A 17,151-nucleotide genomic window follows, 5' to 3' on the forward strand; every position below is an offset into this window, starting at 1 on the left:
GAGATTCTAGCAACGCATTTCCTGCTCCTTACTTGATTTAATTTTTATTTTCCTGTTTCTTAACACACAAAGCTGACTTTCTAAGGCTGAGAAGACTAAGTTCAGAACTGGTAAGTAGAAGATGAGTTAAATATCAATAAATAGGTATTGAAGTTAGTTTTATCTTTATAACCAAGTATCTATTATTTAGTACCAAAGTAAACACATTGTACTGTGTTCTTGTGAGCTAGGTACTGATGAAGTTCTTTTTGATAAAGAAGGTTTCACATTGTTGAACAGATTATTCCTAAAGAAGCAAGGAAGATATAAATCCCACTATAAATGCTGGACAAAATTTACAAATACTTAAGTAACTGTTACAAAAAGGCTACAGCAAATAGCTGTACACTGCCTGCTTGGATATAACTACTGTGGATATTGGAAAAAATGCTTTTGTTTTATTAATATACTAAATTACATTAAAAACCAACTTTCCTTAAAGGACAAGTAGTGCTGGAATTTTACTTCAATGGTGGGTACATAGGGGGAAAGAGAAAAGAAGAACAAACACCACAAATGCTCACCATCTCCTCCAAATCTGATATATCAAAGTTTATAGATTCATGAATGAGACGTTACCATTTTTATTTTTTTTTTCCAAAAACTATGGAATTTTATTCTAAATTCTCTACTGCTCATAAAAGTTCTGATTTGGACTATGTAATATTTAAAATCCACTTATGTACCACATAGAAAGTGGATAAAAATAAACAAACTAGTTATGTTTTCCATCTTATTTTGTTGCACCAAAATGCCTTAGCAAGAAATAATTCTGTAGTCTGCTATACTGCCTCTCTTTTATCTATTTTTGTTTAGCTATTGTTGAAATCAACACCTTCTATCAAGATAAAAATTTCTGTTTCGTTTGTTTGCTCATTAAGAACAAGAAAGTGCAAAATCCAGAGTGGCTTGATGTACAGATGAAGCTGTCAAGAGGAATACAAATTCTAACAGTGTAGTTTCTCAAATGTGATAATTACTATTTATTTTACAGGCTTACACATGACATTCCATTATTATAGTAACTCCCACTTCAGCTTTTATTATTAAGCACACTTTTCAATCTCTAATCGACCCCAAGCAAAACTGTACTTTTCTGCACAGCAACAATAAAAAGGTAATGCTTGACGTTTACTAGAGCAGGAATTTTCCTCAAAGCTATTTCTACATTTTAAAATATGTCTCATTTGAAAATACTGATGGCATCCATTAGAGATTGAAATTGCCCTTTAGAATAGACTGGATAAATCATCAAAGTGTAGGGAAAACCAGTAGGACTTTCAAAAGCATTTGGAGCTAGTCCAGCTGAGTGGATGGATCAATGGGGATTTAAACACCACTCAAGGACAACAGCAGTAGGAAGGGAAGAGCCATGGAGCTGCTTCATGCAGAATTTTGTGTTATTACATTGGATAGCTATGAGGACACCACAGACCTCCTAAAAAATCTGCACCTGGCACAGCTGGGTCAACCTATCTTTTAGTTCAGAAACACAGCAAGTCTCAGTGCTTCATACAAGCAGACTGCAGCCTGTGATAGGCCCCTCCTCAGTAGGTTTAACCTGCAGATCTTCCCCTCCAGCCACTGATCATGACTCCTCCCTTTATTATTTATTATTCCATGAGTATGAAGCTATGATCTGTCACAATTCTGGTTTAAGCCAATGTTCTCCTGAACAGTTTCCTACAGCCAATGGTGGACACACAAACATACCACCACCTACAAGCTGGACATGTACAGAGACCAAAATTACTTCAAACCACCTGGAGTACATTTTACTCTCCCCTATGCCTGTGCAAAGGAATCAGAGAATCATTAAAGTTGGAAAGGACCCCTGATATCATCAAGCCCAAGTAGTACTATGCAGGGGTGGGAAGTGGTGAAGAACTGAACCCAGAACATGAAACAGGCAAATCTGGAACCAATTGAAAACCCAATAGCCACAACAGTAGGAAGAATCCCTTCCAGGAACAAAGGAAGAAGAAAGAGAAATACCTTGGAGTAGGTGAAAGGGGAAGAATAATCCTAAAAGGGGACCAGCAGCAGTTCATAGTAGGAGCAGAAGAGGACATGCTTTGGATTGTGTCCACTGAAAAGTGAGGAAAAAAAAAAAAGTTCTAAAAGAGCAGGAAAGCCAAAGAAACTTGTCCAGAGACCAGACTTGAGCTTTGTAAAAAGCAAGAGAGATGAGATCACAGAATCTTAGAGACTGAGATATCACTTGACCTGTGAAATAAGTGTTCTTCCTCAGTGGTTTTATATGTATTTTTGTTACATGGATGGTAGATTTTTCATCATATATGCTTTCAGAGATGCAGTGCTGTGGCAAAGCACTCTAGCAGACATCATGGCATGGTAAGTTTAGCAGAAAGCATAGGATTTGGGGGGATTTTCACTGAACTTCTTCAAAAAAAGCACAGCTGACTGAAAACACTATTGAGATCCACTAGAGATTCTAACAATAAAGACAGCACACATACATCCCACAATTAACCCTAAAATTACGATAGGCTGCTTTCTCCTCACAAATACTTAGTTTTTCATTAATGAGATAACATCAGCCTTAAGAATCCCACTTCTGTTTCCTCCCCTCCATCAGCCTGTACAGACACACAGTCACACACTGCTGTTGTGATCCTTCCTGCCTGCCATTTCAATACATGCACCAGTATTTTGTGTCTGCTCAGATATTCCTACAATGGTAAAGTTTCCAAACAAAGGACTAGTAATGAATATAAAAAGATTTTAAAATTCTGCAAATTTTTGCTACAAAAACATGGACAGTAATATGTTCCCTTACTGCCATTAAAAGGGGAGGGGTAGCCAGCATTCAACCACTCCTGTTGGTAAGACTTCTTCACTAATTTCTGTCATTTTTCCAGGGATTTCTCTGCTGCACTTGTTTTGATATGCTTTTAGTCTAGTCAATTATGGTGGGCTTTTTTAGTTGGGTTTTTTTTTTTTTTCAGTAATTGAAAGTCATACTAGAATTTTTAACAATGTTAATTTTTGGTGAAATAACACTTTTTTTGTCTGAATTGCTATAATTATATTCAATACACTCTTTATTGCAGTCTATTGTCCAGATGGCTCTACTGAAGAAATGGAAAAGCTAATATAATGTACAAAGATGAAAATTACCAGTAGATCTGATACTGTTTAAGTGACTGAAGACTTTTTTTCCCCAAGAGATAAAATGCAGCATACTCAGAACTAGCAACCGTATTCTGTGATGCGGAAGAAAGCGGAGATTTGTAAACCCTTAAGAAGCACCTTTGATGTTTAGGTTTTTATATTCCTTTGATCAGAGATTAGTTACTAAAATGCAGAAAAAGGATTGCTTACTGTTACACAATGAGCTTTAAGAACTAACATGGAAAAAAGCCCCCAAAATATCAGATCTATTTGCCATCATAGCTGAAACAGAACTCAATTTTAAGCATTAATAAGTAGAATACTAATCTATAATTTCACTCAAAACACTTCCTAAGTCATCTTTTTTATTTAACCAAAGGGAATATGATAAACAGGTTTCAAATGAGCATTGGCATGTTCTACTATGCATTTCATTACACAATCAAATTCTAATGTTTCAGGAGAGGTGTCACATAGGACTTAATTAATATTCACAAAAAATGGCAACTGTAACAATATTCAGAACTGGATAACACCCAACTCTTATTCAGATTGCATTTTCAGACATTTTGTAGTCTGAAAAGTAATACAGAAATGGCAAGGTATCACTTTCAGTCTTAATTCTTCATTTCTTACTTGATTTAAAAATTTTGTTGTTTTGTTCATTTTTTAAGCAAGACATCCTAACATAAAATCAAAGTATTGAGACAAAGGGTAGACATTACAGGACAGAAAAAACAGGGATGTAACTTCCTAAGATTTAGTTTAAAAGTAATGTTGAAACGACACTTTACTCTGTGCAAGACTGAAACTATCTCCACATACGAAGTCATGAATACAACATTTATACTGCATAGCTCATATTTGAACATAACCTATCAAGGAATTGTAAAGTCCACTGCTTGAAGGTTGGATATATTGATTTTTCCACATTACTTCTACCTTATTTTATACTGTTATCCTATACATTTATTAAGAATACATATGGATCTCACTAAGGCATTTTATATAATCATTCAGAGCTATAGCATAAGGTGAATGAACAGTGAAAAAATTGAAAACATACGTAGAGGAAAAAATATGCTTTGTCTTTCCTCAAAAGGTTTGACTTTGCAATTTTATCTACATCATCTTTCTCACAGCACAAAGAAATTAGTTATACCCCTTTCTTATTTCACAGCTATGTTGTGGCCTGCTTTACTACAGTGGGCAAAGCACTTTTACTTGTTGGATGAAAGCTGCTAAAGAAGAACAGATATTTTTTTCTTTTTGAAATAATCTCAGCCCCAGTTATACTTCAATAATCTCAATCTTGCTGTATATGAAAGACTGAAAACTGGGACTTACATATGCTAAAGGAAAATCTGGGGTTGCCTTAATTACTGCTGAGGGTGTCAAAAACTACAGACTGTATTCAGTTAGGCAATTGCTTAAATTCAAAATCCTTATCCACACTGACACCATCAAGAACAGCACTGTAAGACTCAGCCCAGTGACATCTATCCACGCTCTCCTGCAATACACTGTACCACTTTCAATTTTCTCCCCATTCTTTTACTGCCATAAAAAAAATAGACTAGCTTGAAGAAGACTGCAAGGGGAAGCAAACAAACAAACAGATAACCTGACAATTCTAAAATCCAGCTCTCCTCCAGCCTCTATCCTTCGTTCAGGTGAAGAGATGGAAACTGAATTTTAAGTCTTTAGCTCTCCAGATCCAGCTCTGGCAGAGGGAATAACAGAAACTGAGACAGTAATGGGGGCTGCTATTCTTTTTTCCCTCCTGTCTCTCCAGATTCACTGTGAACTACGTGAGCATACTAGCAGCTTCAGCTGTATTTCCAGTACATATAGACAACAGTTACAGATTATTATTCAATCTTGTAAGTCTACCAGCAAAATAACCGAGGAGCATGCGGACTCTAAAATCCCTTTTCACTTCAACTCATGTGCTTCTTCCTTTAAGTTAATACAGGAGGCAACAGGCAGCAATGGGGAGCCATGGAGAAGTACAGGACTAGTATGCAAGAGTCCAAAATGATACTCAGAGAAGTGTTAAAAAAAAATAAAATAAAAAAAAAAATATATATAGCCATTTCACTCATCTTTGAATATGGGTCCATAAAGCAGGTTAGCTACAATGCTTACATTTCACTAATTATGTTATTTTGTCAAGTGACTCTCATCCAGTCTGAACTGAGCAATGTTGCCCCCCACATTATCATCTTGCTAGCTTGATAACCAACTTCATACAGCATGACAAGGCAACATTTTTATGAACAAGCCTAGTGTCTGTGATCGGCCTTCATATTAAATTATTTTCTTCCCAAATGCCTGTTATTCCAGTTGTTAAATTACTTTAAGTCATGCTCCAAGGCATGTATAGTATACTACAATCAAACAGGAACAACACTTTGCTTATCATTAAATGCCAAATCCTTTCTGCCACTCCAGAAGCAGAGCTGCAGCCAGAAATGTGCTTTCTATGCTCCTTTGCAATTCCAATTGCCAAGTGAACATAGGCTGGGGAAGCAGTTCTGCCAAGTGTCAGTGCTGCGTTAATATTGTTATTATTCTCTGGGAGTGAAGTATATAATGCTATTTTCTCCAAAGGCATTATTGATACCAAGGATTAGCATTACAATTTGTATAATTATTGCAGTGCCCACAGGACCTCATGTCATCAAATATTTATACAACTCCAAATAGTTGAGTGCAAATGGTTTTAGATGCCGTGCTGAACTGCTGGAAGAAAAGTGATCAAATCAGGAGAAAGGAAAAGCATAATACAGTATTGTCACAGGATGCCTGAGAGACAGTAACTCTCAGGATACCCTTGAAATCTTTTCACACTACTTTTCTTAATCAAGGGCTCTCAGCTTCTGTTTTGTTTGTTTTTTAGAATCTATGTAATTGTAAGCATCCAGTGTCCCCTTGTCACTTCATAAAACCTCTCTCCCCAGTATCCAGTCTCTATTTTTCCCCCTTTAGATCTCCGCCCTACAAATGTGTGCTGCAGAACACAGGACATGATGCTTAATTTTCCAGCTGATTACTACCAAGTATCAACTTGGCCTTCAGTGAGAATGTTACGTTTTTTTTAAAAAATATAAACGGCAACAGCAGGATTGCTTATGAAAAAATATATATTTATGTTGTAGAATATTTCTAAGTTAAGAAGACATCAATGAACTTTGTTAAAAAACATACATAATTGGAAGTCAAAGGAAAACATCCCAATCAAACTGTTTATTATCTATTTATTAGTACTCTAAATTGATTCACCTTTTTGCTTTTCTCTATATTTATCAATTTTAAAGAAACAAAGGTACACTGCTTCTGAGTAGCTGGTATTACTATTTTTTAAAATAAGCATTTAAAAAAAGAATGCTTCTTTTTCAACTACAAAGTATGAAACACTTCAAGCACTTTTATACGCTAATATAATTGTTCTGTCCTGGAAAACCCCAGTGAATGTTAGAGGCACTGATCTTTGCTTTGCTACATTCCTTTCTCTGAAGAGGTCATCATCTCCACAGCTCAGGGTGGTCAGCTGCCCTTTCAGCAGTAGGAAAAGTAAAGCAGAGCCAAAGCTGATACCATACTGTTGGAGTCCTGCATGGCTTAACTTGGCTTATAAAAGGAAAATTACCCCTTAGATTTTTCAAGCAGCTAATGACTTTTCAGCTAACTCTGATGTAATAACTCCTACCATGTGACCAATCTTTATAAAGCAAAAACATCTAGAAACGATGACAGTCCTTTTTCTTTAAACTGAGAAGCAAGATGACTATCACAGAATAGGATAACAGAAACATCCAAAAATACTAGGAAAATAGCATGAGCCCTTTCTCTGTTTTACACCAACATCACTGCTTATTTTACCATCTCCTCTAACTAAAAGAAAAAGAAAAAAGAAAGAAAAAAAAAAAAAAGAAAAAAAAAATCTCCCAAATTAAAAAAAAAAAAAGTCTCCTGATGCTAAGAATTGCATTTGAAAGGGTTTGAACGTATAGTATTGAACAGATTAAGAGCAGGACCTAATAAGTAACACTCCATTGGAGATAAGGCAATTAGCAAGTTAGCAAGATATAATTTTAATATCACCATTGTAGGAGCAACAGTATAATAATGGGTAGGGATGTCAGCAACACCTTGCATTAAGATTGTCAAAACCTCTATTTTCTTTCTTTACTGGCTTTTATTTGGTCTACTATCACAATAAGTATAGGCAATGTTACTTTTACAAGTATCTACAGTGTTCTGAAAACCATCTTTTCATTTTGCAAGTAGAAAAAGGTACACTCATCAAAAACCCCCTATTATGGCATATGCTGCCTCGTATTTTCAACTTTTTTTCATTTCTTATTCATAACAAAAAAATCTGGAACTGGAAACATTGTAATAGAAGCCGTACTGCATTCTTGCAAAAACAAAGATAAAAATCATGAGGGAGTAGGTGGTACAGCATTTCTTTTTTGCTAAGTGGGTTCCTATTCAAAATAGATCAGGACTTCGAGAGTATTTCCATGGAAAATAATGGGATCTAAAACTCTTTAGAAACAGCGTAACTAATACATTTTCAAGTCCAGTGAGGTCAAGTCAACTGAAGCAGATAACCTGGCCCACAGTTTCACCACACAGAAATGTTGCCTATGTCAGAAAATTCAGACAACTGATTTAATTAAGTAAACATCTGAACTTAATACCCCAAGGCATCTCAGATACCCTTCAACTAAATTACATTTAATAAAAGCAACTACTAAATGAGGAGAAGATCACCAGTTTCTAGCACAATTCTCCTTTAGCTTGTCTTAAACAAAGTTGTATCACAGTAATTGCAAATGACTTTACTATCATTAGGATTACTAAACTTCATGGAGAAAGCATTCCACAGGGACATTAAAATAAAATCAACTTTACAAAATTAAAAGACTCAACAACTCTTCTTGAAGGCACTGTGATACTAATTAACAACAATTACTTTCTGGTTGAGGATTTCTCTTGGTTGTTTATGTCAGGGAAGATGCTTTGTTTTGACTTACAGCAGATGAATCAGCCAGCTGTGGCTTTTGGGGAAAAAGGGAAAAAATACAACCAACCAAAACAACACCCTAACAACAACTGTCAAGCAATTCAGTTCAATGAAAATGTATTGAAATGCACACTCTTTTCAACCAAGAGAAAATGTTTAGACATAATCACACCATAGTAATTAGGGAACAAAACAAAATGTAATAATAGCCTTCTGAGTAAACATCAGCAGTTGTCATTCTAGCTTTGTGCTAAGTCTTTGCTCACTGACACACACAAGAAGCAGAAAAAATTGTGATCAAGATCTCTGCCCTTTCCATAAGTGATTCTGCACCACGCACAGAACAAAAGCAGAGAGCTTGGGAACAATATAACTGTGTGGAACATAATATATGCTGCAGTTTCATTATGAAGATTTTCAGTTGTTCTCTTGGGACACAAGAAATAAGTTTTATATTTTTATGTGAGAAAGCATACCACCATTATTTGAAAGTTCTTTTTGACTAAGTCTGAAATCATGTTTTAAAACTTGTTTTTCCTAATGGCAAACCACACTTCTATCCTGCTTTAGACACAGTTACAAAATCCAGGCTTCCCTATTAAGAAAGAATGACAACTATACAAAATGAAAAGGGATACCTCTGGAAACACACAGTATCAGACAGCATACCTAGCAGGCAGGCTGATCAATTAGGAATCAACCCAGAATTCAGAGTGTAAAGGAGTTTCACATTCTGAATGAACAAGAGCTCTGGAACAAGACTCAGAATTAATATTAGCTAAACCAATTTTAAGACAAGTTATGACTATGATGATCTAATCTTTATTTAAATTGTTTCCTTAGATAAAGAAAAAGATACAGGACTTCTCCAAAAGTAAAGAGCTACATTTATTTGTAGGGTATTTCTAATAACTGATTGAGTGGAGACAGTAGGGTTCTTCAACTAACAACAAAGCACTGATTCTTTGGATTTCACTATCATAAGATGCATTACTTTCAGTCTAATCTGCTTAGACTTTAGCAGGTGGGCTTTCTTTGTTTTAGTTCTTAATGTAGATAAGGAGCAATTAAGATAAGGAAGATATAAAGAGAGTCATTTTAATAAGTACTTACAGCTATGTAGCTGCGTTATGGAGATTCTTTAAATTCTGTGCAGACAGCACTTAAAACTCACTTGTATTAAAAAGAGAGAGCTGTGGGGAAAATATATACGTAACAGTGCATTGTCAAAGAACAAATATTTGACTCTTTCCAGTTCTCAACAACTGTAGTTAATATTAACAATACCATATAATTTAAAAGAAAAAATATTTATTGGAAAGATGGCAAAGTAACAGAAATGTTTAACATTACACACTGATACAAGAAACAATATCCTTTGTATGGAACTTTCAAAAAGAGCAAAAGCCGTGTGTGGAAACTATGGTTTATTTATTACTGCAGTAACATTGCACCACATACTGCAGATTTAGCCTAGTTGGTCTGGTACTTGAAGACATTCTGAGCACTCTTATTCTACCCCAACTGGACAAGTGAGAGAGTACTTGTCAACATTTCCCTTTTATTTACACAGATACCATTACACTTGCAGTAGATACATTGCCCTGAATTAGAGAAAAGGAAGCTCAACCCAGAGTGATCCTCTTGGAAAGGTCATCTATGATGTCTTTCATGACATGTGGATGCTGCACTGTTCCCAGGTGTCCTCCCTTTATAGATTCATTCAACATGCCTCTCTCACCAGGCTCATTTCATTTGAACAATTGTAACACAGATTGTACAAGGCAGACATCTTTTGAACTCCAGTGACAGCCAGAAGTACTTTATTACTTGCCCTGTTTATTCACCATGAGTCAGCAGATGAAGTTTAATTCTGTCAACTCAGCAGGAAAAACATTCTGACCTGTGGGCCACTGGGTCAGGCAAATGATGTTCTCCCTATCAGCTCCCAATTGCTATCATGTAGATAGCTCTTCAAAATGTGTATTTTAAGAAAATTTATGTAATAGTGATCACATTACCTTTCTCAATTAAAATTACTCTTTCTGAAGTGATGGACAAAGCAAAGGCTAGACATACAATTCCTCTCAAGACAGCAGTTTACTGCAGGACTTGCACCTCCACAGCACAAATACCTCCTGTCGAACCACAAGCTGTGATGCACCACAGAGATGAGCATATACCTAAATGCAGTGTCTGAAGTGTTATTGATTTTTAAAGCTGGTCAGAATATGTTCAAGAGAATTGCTGGTTTTGACCAGCTCTGTTGACTCCATTTACAAGAGTGTTTTTGCATTACCAAAAAGTGTTTAGTGGAGAGACAGGGAGAAATCCATCAGAAAACAGCATACATTAGAACTGCAATCAAGAAAACAGTGTTAATAGCACTGACAATGCTGAAACTGCTTTTCTAGTTTGCTTGCTCCATTCTTAAATATATATATATATATATTGAAAACTTAAAACTTCCCCTCTTCACCAACTCAGCACTGTAAATAATTTTTGTAATGAGACTTGCATGGAAAATTCTTACAGGCTTTTTTTAACCTTTCTGCTACTGAGACTTCTGCCCATAGCTTAGTTATACCATTCTCAATTACACAATAACTTCAGAATTTCTACCTCTTTGAACTCATCTTGTGTGCAGCACTTAGTCCTTTTTTAGTAGCAGGATACTAATTAGCACTTAATATTTACTTAATATATTCTATTATAGCAAAATGAATTAGGATTTTTATTAACCTGAACTGAAAAATTATTATATTGTCTATTCAATCACTAAGTATATTCACTGCATTTGTATTGTGTTGGCTTTCTTAAGATTCTGCTGTATTTTCTTCACGCTGGGATAATGAGTCTCCTAAATTGCTATCTGCAATAAATTTCTTGTGAAACAGTTCAGTTTCCCTTTTCCACTCCATCATTTTCTGTGCTGAATAGAGAACCCTATAGTGAGATAGAAATTGCAAAGAAAAACAATTCAGAGAACACAAATCACTGCGAGTTTGAAAGAGGATAAACCCAACAGGGATTACAAATGTACCAACTGGTCATTTCAGTTGCATTCACACCAAGTCTTATTCCAACATACATTTGATAAAATTGTCAATAATGTCATTAACTTTCACATAATTTGTTGGTTGGTTTTTTTTTTTTGCTTCTGTCCTGGTCCAAATCTTGCAGCTATGTCCTATTGATGTCTTCTGTCAGAAGCACATCACCCATTCTACAGCAATGACCCAGCCATCCTGTATCAAGACTCTTGTTTACTCCCCCCTGCCACTTTTTTTAAAAGGAAGGAAGCACTAACCTCCTCAGTGCTTTTATTCTCTTCCTTCAAAGTAGGACATTTTCTTACATCTTTGGCAGTTAACTCCTCCTCAAGGCTACAAAGCTAATGAATAAGTTTGACTTCAAAATGGTTGGGTTTGCCCTGTGTCACATCAAGTGCTACAAGATACTGTGCATGACCCTTTGGAGGAAGAAGTTAGAAGCCTCTATTTAAAGATACAGAAGGTTCATGCTCTAAATTCAGACAGCTCATGAAAGCCATAATCTGCATTAGCTGACTGCAACCAATTTGACTTGCTACTCTTCTATTTGATGGCTCATCCACACCCCCTTTTCCATTTTTAATGCAGTACTTTACTTTTTTTCTCCCACATGGTAAAGGTTTTAAAGCAGATGCATGACAATGCCAAATAATTGCACCAGCTGCACAGCACAAGAACTCAAGACTCCCAGAAAGATGCACTTCCTTTAGAATGATTCACATTATGTGGCAAGGTTAAAATACTGTTTACATAGCATTTGTGCAGTTTTTTCTTTCAACTTTCTAATAGAAAGAGTTAAAAAAAAAAAAAAAAAGGGCAAATATATACCAATTATTTATAAAATCAAACAAACCTTGGATGGAGACTCCAGTCACAATACTACTCTGAAGGGTTCTGATCCTTTGAGGGAGAGAGCCATATGTCACCAGTAATACCCCTACAATATGTTCCATTGTCTCCATCATGAAGGAAGAAGAAACCACCTACATTTCTCTCCTCCAGTAACAGGTCAGTTTCCAAGTCCTTTAAGGGTTCTATTTCTGTACTTGTAGACCATATTAACAACTTTTACCCTCTACTTAATGACACCTTTTTAGATGACACTATTTATGCTCCACAAAGATTGCTGATATGGAAAACAAGTTATCCCCAAGTATGAAATCAATTGTTTGGTTGTGGCTTTTTTCAGGCTGAGCTAGTAAATGGTGTATTGTTTTGTTCACCTAATCAGACAGAGTTAAATACAAAATCATTTGTGATAAAAGGCAAAAAAAAAATTTTTTTCCCTAATCACTTTCTCACCCTTTTCTTTCCTTGCCCCTATATAATTTATAATGTATAAGTAAATTTAGGCTTTAAAACTCAAAGTGTGACTGCACTTTCCTCTCAAGTCACTACATAGAGGCAACAAGCAACTGATTGACTTACAGTATCAAAGTATATTTGATACAGATTAATTCAAGCAACTCCTCCTTCCCTACCCTTCCCATTAGTCTCCAGGCTTAAAAAAAGATATTGCTAAAAGGACAAGAGCTCTGAGAACATACTAAGAAACACTCATACACAACTAACAAGAAGTCATTCATAGAACTTTTCCGATTTAAAATATTGCATTAATAAATAAGGTTATTTGAAACATTAAGTTTCAATGAAGTTTACTTACAAAGTAAAATGACTAAAATTTATCTTGTCTTCCTTTCTTAAAGGATGAGCAGAACTACATTGGATATTTAACTGTATTTCTAGTGTTAGGGGAATTTCCCTCCTCCTTCAAACAAAGAATTAAAAGTCTGTACAGTCTGAGTCAGCATTCTAGACCACAGAAGAGTCACACATTAGGCCACGTTTCTTGTTTCATATCACTTTTTACTTGCTTGATGTAAAGTGTTTTTCTAGATTTCTTTTCCCCAAGATTCATCATCATTTGGCTCTTTGCCTTGTTTTTGCTCTTGCTTTTACTGAGCTAAAGAAACAGTATGTGTATAAGCCAATTTTTAATTAAACAACCCAATCCTATACACACACTTTCTTGGTTTTAGTATCTTTATATATATATATATGCACAAAAAAAAAAATGCTTAATTATCCCTTATAAATCATATTCAAATACTTCTGAAGTAAATGGAAAGACTTTGATTTCCTTAAACTTTTGAATTAGGTCCTAGAAGCAAACATTGCCAGAGACCTTACTCAGCCAAGTGGAAGAGATCAATGTTGTTCTTTTTTCCCTTGGTTGGTCCTGCCCTGACTGTAACTGCAAGAAAAATAAAATGCTAACAAAACAGATGCTCCCGTTTATTCAATGAGTGCTGTGAAAAATTAGCTGTCCAAAATTAGATTATAAAATACTTAAGAACACAGATTAAGAAAAATATAGTCTTACAGCAGATTTTCTTAAATATCAGAGAGATTTAATATACTAGAACTCAAACTGTGGTCTCCAATAGAAGACAGAGTGCTGTGGAAGTGAAACAGGACTGCCAAATCCCATTAAACAAATACACCTTCACCCCCTCAGCTCATAATATGACACTGAAGAAGTTGTTCTGAGTTTGGGGTGCATTAAGACAATTCTGTACAAATATGCAAGATCACTGCTGACTCAATGGACTCCGCTTTAAGGGACGGCTGCAAGAGCATTGCTTGGAGAACCAGCAGAAGAACAAAAAGGGCAAGTGTTACAGTTTTCAAGATGAATCTATGCTTTAAGCACTGCTATCATACCACTTTCCAGAAAATGTATAGAAAGAGGAATGACATCTGAAGGAACTGTAGCCTCAATGAGGACATTGGGGTGGGTAACCTTATCATCAATTGATACTATAGAAGCCTGTGAAAAGAGCTTTCATCAGTATCTTCTCTGCAGACTGTCCTATGGGCTCAAAGGCAGAAAAACAGTTCCAAAGCATTTGCCAAGAAAATGAGCAGTGCCATAGGAAAAGGAAACTAATATAATCTCCTTTGTCTACTATATCACAGGACTCAGTAGCTAGATCCTTACCTCACATCTCTTCTTTGCCAGAAGGGGCTTTCACTCACCTGCTTTGGTCTTATTCTCAGGCACCCAGCTGATCTCTCAGGCCACGGGGACTGAAACACTGAGAACAAACACCTATAATCCCACCTCTGCATAAAGGTTTAAGGTCAGGAGCTGAGCTACAGATGGGGCTTCAGTGCCTGCAAGGGTGATTCTTCAGCATTACAAGTTTTGTAAAACACAAAACCACAGCTTCTGTTTTCAGCTGGTGCATCACGTTTGATTTAATGGTTAAGGTGGTGTTGGACCTGATGATCTTGAAGGTCCTTTCCAACCATGATGATTCTAGGACTCCGTAATTCTGTAGAGAAACCCAAGAGCAGGGCCCAGCTCTGCAGGGCATTCTGCAAAGGTGCTCAAAGAAAGGGATACTGTGTGGTTTTTAAAATTGTCTTTTTATCAAATTTTCTCTTAAGGACATACTGTGCAATGGAAGGGAACTAGTTTTTTGTCAATTTACACAGGATTCAATAAAAGCAAATTTAAAAGTTGCTTCCCATTAAAATTTACACCCATTTTCTATTATCAGGAGTACTATTAACTGGAGATATATATGCCAGATCTTTTAATTACAGGCATACAACTTATACAAAAAGAAGTCCTATCTTCCAAGTAATTACAGGCAGCTCTAAAGTATATTATTATATTATTAAATTAAAAATCTGCTAGTAGAAAGATCAGAAATTAAATACAGAATCATCCATCATTCACAGGAATAGTAGACATGGGCAGAAATAAGCTAAATTATTCAGACTTAAAATACAGTTTTCACACAGAAAAGAATTCTATGCTGCAGCTTTCTAAATCAGATGTATCTACCAGCCAACTATTCAGCTCATCAAAACAAGCAAGAAGTAAACCCAGTTTATCCTGAGAAGCATCTGAAGAGTATTTTTCCCCCAGTGAATTAATTTCTAGAAAGATACTCCATGCCTGGTAAGATGAGGAAAATAAACAGCAGTATCATACATTCAGAGCATAGTGTGTTACACAATACTATCTAGCCTCAGTTCTTCAGACTTAGATATTTGTATTTACGTCCTCTTTTTCAAGCTAGGAACTCAATCTCTTACCCAGTCCAACAGTAGCAAGACAAAATTTTGAAGGAAGAGGCACAGACCCTACTCTAGATGGATTAAATAGGCCTGAAAATACCTTTTTATCAAAATACCAGCAATTCAAGTCTGAATTTTATCCGCATTAGAAACACGTGACAAGTTCTGAACTTCTGGATGCTCATCTAGCCTGAACTCACAGCAGCCTCTTTTGAAGTCTGCCCTGCAATTCTTGCATTCCGGGAAGCTCACAATTTGGCTGCTGTTTAAGAGTCAAAGTCCAGCTACAAATGCAAAATGCTAAAGATTTGCCTTAAGGTTCTGCAGCTTGCACATAAACTTCAGCTTGGCCTTTTTACAAATGGCTGTCACTGGTGGATTTTGTCATAATATTGTAATTATTGCCTTTTGCTTAGATTTGTTGTATTTACATTAACAAGGAAACTATAAAATAAAGTTGGACATTTTCTCTCCTTATACGTCAACAGCACACAATTGCTTTTTCTGTGGATTTCCAGCCCACATCCCCCCTGATCCTTACACAGTGGAGCACAGACTCACAAGTAAAGCGACCAAGAGGTTTTTTAAATTACATGAGAAGCTTCACAATTTTAAGCAAGTATCAACTACATGCATAGCAAGATTTAAAGTTTTATTAGTAAGCTTAGCAAGTCCTCTGCAAGTATAGAGGCTATTAAATTTTATAAAGAAGTAACACCCCAGAAAGTGCTTGGTGGTGATCCACCCTCACAAGGAGTAGCTGCCTTTGGCTGCACCTCAGAAGGGAAAGACAGAACATGTATTTATTTGTACTACAGAAGACAGAGTGTGCTGGTTTCAAACTCTTACTGCACAAGCGTTTTTATTCTGGCTATTTTAAAGTGTCATCAGAGTGGATTAAAAAGAGAAGGAAAGAGAAAGAGCAAGGGAGAGAAGGTAAATTAATTCCTCCATACCAGAAAGCCAACTTTCAGTCAGCTTTTCCCTAGATGTTTGTATCTGCAAGCCTACTGAGGATTCCAGCAGAAGAAAGTCTATTAATTTTCCATGTACTTGTTGACGAAAAAGCTATCAGGATTATGGGTTGAATATTTCTAGAGTAGGGAAAGTAAAGGATGCAATTAATCTCTGTGAACTAAAATATACCTCTTTTCATTAATCTTTTATTGTAAATGAGCAAAGTAATTGAACCAGTACCACACTGTCAGAATAAATGCAATGCCAGTGGGATATGCATGAGAGAGCACATACTGATTGAGTATTAAATATCTAACGGCAATAATTTATGGTTCATTACCTCTTTTTGGAGTTCCTTAGTTGCAGAGTGCTTGAATTTTAAGTAGACAGACTTTCAGCAGAAATTGCTTTCAAATGCTGAACATAGCAAATGCAAAAAACTCTAAATCTACTTAAAATTAAGAGTTTAGTACTTAGTTGAGCCAACCTCTGCACTGTCAGAAACATGCAAGCTATCTGCAACTTGGATTAATGCAATTACAGATGCAGTGATGAATACTTCAAGGACCACATGCAAAATGAAAATTAAACATTATGAACTGAATATTGTATATAAGCACACTTCATGTAAAATGGTAAAATAACTTGTTTCATATAAAACTTCAAAAAGGCTGAATTCTAAAAACAGGAGCAAAGCATGGGCACTTAAATTACTATGTTACATGGCATAATTCAGTTATCAAATAAGAGCAATTCCTCACACTGTTCAAGGGGGAAGAGTCAGACATCAATTTGCAGAACTTTATGTATAAATAACTCTATTATGATTTGAGTATTCTT

The sequence above is a fragment of the Heliangelus exortis genome, chromosome 13 (genome assembly GCF_036169615.1).
Source record: "Heliangelus exortis chromosome 13, bHelExo1.hap1, whole genome shotgun sequence".
Taxonomy (NCBI): Eukaryota; Metazoa; Chordata; class Aves; order Apodiformes; family Trochilidae; genus Heliangelus; species Heliangelus exortis.